Source organism: Myotis daubentonii, chromosome 3 (assembly GCF_963259705.1).
Source record: "Myotis daubentonii chromosome 3, mMyoDau2.1, whole genome shotgun sequence".
Taxonomy (NCBI): domain Eukaryota; kingdom Metazoa; phylum Chordata; class Mammalia; order Chiroptera; family Vespertilionidae; genus Myotis; species Myotis daubentonii.
The window spans coordinates 90,049,715-90,054,519 of NC_081842.1; the positions used below are offsets into that span (position 1 = coordinate 90,049,715).

Here is a 4,805-nt window from a genome sequence, read left to right on the forward strand (position 1 = left end):
TTAATGGTGCCATATAGAAAGATTATTTTGTTTTCAAAGACACTACTAAACAAAATTACCCATATTTGAGTGAGATGAACATGCACTTTGTAGTCTACAGAATTGAGCTCTATAACCCACTATTCATCCGGGTGATGAGTTAAGTAATTTGAGATTACATTTTATATCTTTAAAATAAATATGATAGCATTTAAATAGTAATGTTCTATTAGGATTCAAAAATCGCTTCTCGGCCTTTTGGCCTAGATCAAGTGTAGGATTCAAAACAATGCAAATTGTCTATTTTTAAACTATAGGGTGCTGGACCCAAGTCAGTTCTCAGCCTTTAATCGTCCAGCATTATCAATTCACTTGGATTCACTTTTTTATTTGGCCTACAGGACACTACATTAAAAAATCCAACAAGTGGCCAATCTGTTTTCTTTAGTGGCTCCTTATTTATTTGCCCATTTCTTAGCATGGATGTTGCTCAGGTTAAAGTTTCTGGTCCTCTTCTAAATTTGCCTATACTCCCTTGACGAACTCATTCAGTCCCTTGGCATTAAATACAATTTACATATTGAAGACCCTTAGATTAATATCTATAATCCAGATCACTTTCACAAACTACAGATGTATACCTAGTCAGCTAGTCTCAAGTTGGATGTTTATTAGAAATCTCAAAACTGACATATTCAATGTGTTATGTGTGATCTTCCCCTAAAATTCTGCTCCATCTGCCTGTAGCCTTTTCCATATTAGTTGATTTTTTTCACACCACATATCCAATCTTTCAAAAAATTCTGTGGCACTGAGATCTGATCACATCTGCTATTACTCTAGTCCTACTAAGCATGTCCTTGAATAGCTGTCTAATTTAGTCTCTTGATAGGTCTCATTATTGTCCTCCCAGGGTATTCTCTTAAAAAAAAGCTTTACATGTTAGCAATCTGATTGTATTATGGTTTGCTTAAAACCCTACAGTAGTACCCAATTTCATTCCAAGACTGTACAATAGCCTACAAGACCTAACATGACATGGCCTTCATTACTTTTTTTATGTCACCTTCTTCTACTTTCCCCATTTCGTATATCATTGCGGCCACACTGGCCTTCTTGCTCTTTCTTTAACCTAATGGGCATATTCCTACCATAAGATTTGTTCAAAGCATTTTTTTCCTGCCAAAGATTCTCTTCCCAAGGATAAAAAAGTTAATGACTAAATCCAATACCTTCCTCAAAATTTTGCTTAAATGGTATCTTTTGATTAATTCCTACCATTACCATCTATTTATAATTACAGTCTGCCTTATGCATTTCCACTCACTCTTATCTTTGATTTTTGTCCATTATACTTACCACCTTCTAATAGCTTACATATTTACTTTTTTGTATTATATCAGTTGTTTATGAGCTATTGGTTCCATGGTAATATTTCAGACAGGCAAGGATTTGCATCTGTTGTGTTCATTGATACAATCTGAAGGCCTAGAATGATGCCTGACATTCAATACACATGAAGTATATTCCTGTGCCTGGAGAAGAGTAGTAAATATTATGACTGTATATCCAATCCATAATATATCACCAATTATCAGATATCGCCCACAGGCCAACATATTCCTAGTCATAATATTTAATTAATAGGTAATGAAATTGCACACAGATAATCCTTGAATAAACTATAGTATAAAATTGTAATGCTTTATAAAACAGAAACACAAAAGTAATTTTGGAAAATAAATCTTAGGACTGAGTATTGGTGAATAATGAAGATGAGACACCCATGATGGGGAGAGAAAAAATACTAATAGTGGAGGCTCTGGTGAGCCAACCAGATTCATTTTTCAGACCTGGGTATTTATCTACCCCAGCTGCAAGGAATGTTAGCTGTCAACAGATCACAACTGAGTTCTTCTTTGGGCTAGAGAGAAAGATATACCTGGTTCCTGTGGGGAAGCACAGGACCTGGTTGGAATGTCTGTAAGGAAGATTCTCCGAAAAGTTGGAGGCCTCTGGGGGGCCTTGCAAAGGCAACAGCTCCTGTCTGACCCCCAGGTGTTTTTACTAGTATCTTTATGTTTAGACGTCAAAGTGTCCTTGCTTAAAGGACACATGTGTTTTCTCAAGGATGTTTACCCTGCTGATAGTATCCAAAATCAGAGTAGTTCAAGCTGTTGTTACAATAAAAGCCAAAGGAGGCAGGTGAACAGGGCTACTTGTTGGCGATAGCCAAGTAGTCCCTTAGCCTCTCTTTCACAGAAACATGTGTCAGAGTAATCATTCATCCATCGTTCAGGGTCTGCTAGTCAGCCCTGGCAAAGTGGTGCCCCTGTTTGAGGAAGAACCAGGAATGTAACGAAACTCTACAGAAGCCTCAAAAACTAAGAGTAAAAAAAATGAAAACAACTGCACAGTAAGTCACTGGAGCCTGCTTAGGATTTCCAAGTTTGAGGAAATTGTTTCTCAGCTAAGGAATTCACTATCTCTGTTAGGCTTCTTCTTTTTATAAAAAAATATATTTCTTTATTGATTTCTGAGAGGAAGGAAGAGGGAGAGAGAGATAAAACATCAATGATGATAGAGAATAATTGATTGGCTGCCTCCTGCATGCCCCATACTTGGGATCGAGCTCGCAACCCTTTGGCTAGAATCGAACCTGGGACCCTTCAGTCTGCAGGCTGATGCTTTATCCACTGAGCCAAACTGGCTAGGGCTGTTATGCTTCTTAAGAATGTGAGTATGCTTTCCATTAGAAAAATAAGCCTATTTCTGAAAGTAAGGGAAAAAAAGGTTTTTCCTGTATTTTCCAAGGAAGCAAAGGTTTTATATATATTATTAAGATAATTATATTATGTTAATCAGGAAGTTGATTACTTTAAATGAATAAATTACTTAATACTGTGTAATAATAATAATAATAATATATAATTATCCTAATATATAAAAACCTTGGGTCCCTCAAGACCTGAGGCTCGACCAACAAGAAGTCAGTCCTGCAGTCAGTGCTGGGTTGCCGTGATGACACAGCACTGGCTGCTGTGGCTGCAGGCTGGTGACCCAGCACTGACTGCTGAGGGGGCTGTGAATCAGGCCCAGAGAGAGACCTGAAGAGAGAAGCAGGGTCTAATCCAGGGGTGGGCAAACTTTTTGACTCGAAGGTCACAATGGGTTCTTAAACTGGACCGGAGGGCCGGAACAAAAGCATGGATGGAGTGTTTGTGTGAACTAATATAAATTCAAAGTAAACATCATTACATAAAAGGGTACAGTCTTTTTTTTTTCAGTTTTATTCATTTCAAATGGGCCGGATCCAGCCCGCGGGCCGCAGTTTGCCCACGGCTCGATCCGTAGCTTCTGTGACAGCTGTTGATCAGCATTTACCTCTCTCTTTCTCTCCAGGAGGGCCAGCAGCCAAGCCTCCATTTCTTTCCAGGCCTTCACTGGGGCTGCTGATCATTCTGCCTTTCTGATCAGGCCCCATTGATAGGTCCAGAGATGCTGACTGGCATAGAAACTGACCAATCAGAACCAAATCTGGGTGAATGTAAGGATCCAATGGCTGCCTACAGTGATGGCGAATCTATGACACGTGTGTCAGAGGTGACATGTGAACTCATTTTTTTAGTTGATTTTTCTTTGTTAAATGGCATTTAAATATATAAAATAAATATCAAAAATATAAGTCTTTGTTTTACTATGGTTGCAAATATCAAAAAATTTCTATATGTGACATGGCACCAGAGTTAAGTTAGGGTTTTTCAAAATGCTGACACGCTGAGCTCAAAAGGTTCACCATCACTGGCCTAGGAAGTGGAGCTTTTAACACTGACTGGCATAGAAACAGACCAATCAGAACCAAATTGGCCAGCAGAGGAGGGCAGTTGGGGGTGAGATCAGACCAGCAGGGGAGAGCAGTTGGGGGTGATCAGGCAGGCAGGCAGAGGGGTTAGGGGCAATCAGGCAGGCAGGCAGAGGCAGTTAGGGGCAATCAGGCAGGCAGGCAGGTGAGCGGTTAGGAGCCAGTGGTCCCAAATTGCGAGAGGGATGTCTGACTACACTGGCAGTCGGACATCCCCCAAGGGGTCCCCAGTTGGAGAGGGTGCAGGCTGGGCTGAGGGAACCCCCCCACTTCATGCACAAATTTTGTGCACTGGGCCACTAATATATATATATATATAGATAGATAGATATAGATATATATATATATATAGATAGATAGATATAGATATATAGATATATAGATATATAGATATATAGATATATAGATATATAGATATATAGATATATAGATATATAGATATATAGATATATAGATATATAGATATATATAGATATAGATAGATGATAGATAGATAGATAGATAGATAGATAGATAGATAGATATGCCTAATATGCAAAGTGTCCTCTCAGGAGTTCGACCAGGAGACCGGGAGTTTGATCACTTGCTATGACATGCACTGACCACCAGGGGGTGGTGCATAACAGAGGCAAGCCCCTGCTGGCAGCTGGTAGCCAGGGAAGGGAGGCTCTGGCTGGTAGCCAGAAGGCCCCAATCAGTCCCGATTGCTGGCCAGGCCTAGGGACCCTAGCCATGCATGAATCTTGTGTACTGGGCCTCTAGTATAATATATTTGACTACCTTTCCAGGGTTTTAATTTTAAGATTTGCTTTTTCTCCTATAAAGGAAAATTTGATACTTAAGGTATATGGGGAGCTCTGTCAAATAATGAAATAATAATTATATTCTATTTATATATGCATATTAAATAGATTCTAATATGTTTTCATTTATAACTATTACTAGGGGCCCGGTGCACGAAATT

At 39.2% G+C, this 4,805-nt stretch overlaps 1 non-coding gene across 1 annotated transcript; it reads left to right on the forward strand.

Moving 5' to 3' along the window:
* Positions 1-221: 221 nt before the first annotated feature.
* On the forward strand, positions 222-404 carry LOC132231965 (U2 spliceosomal RNA). The gene has a single exon (XR_009452154.1). It is a non-coding gene; the product is annotated as a U2 spliceosomal RNA (small nuclear RNA).
* Positions 405-4,805: the final 4,401 nt, after the last annotated feature.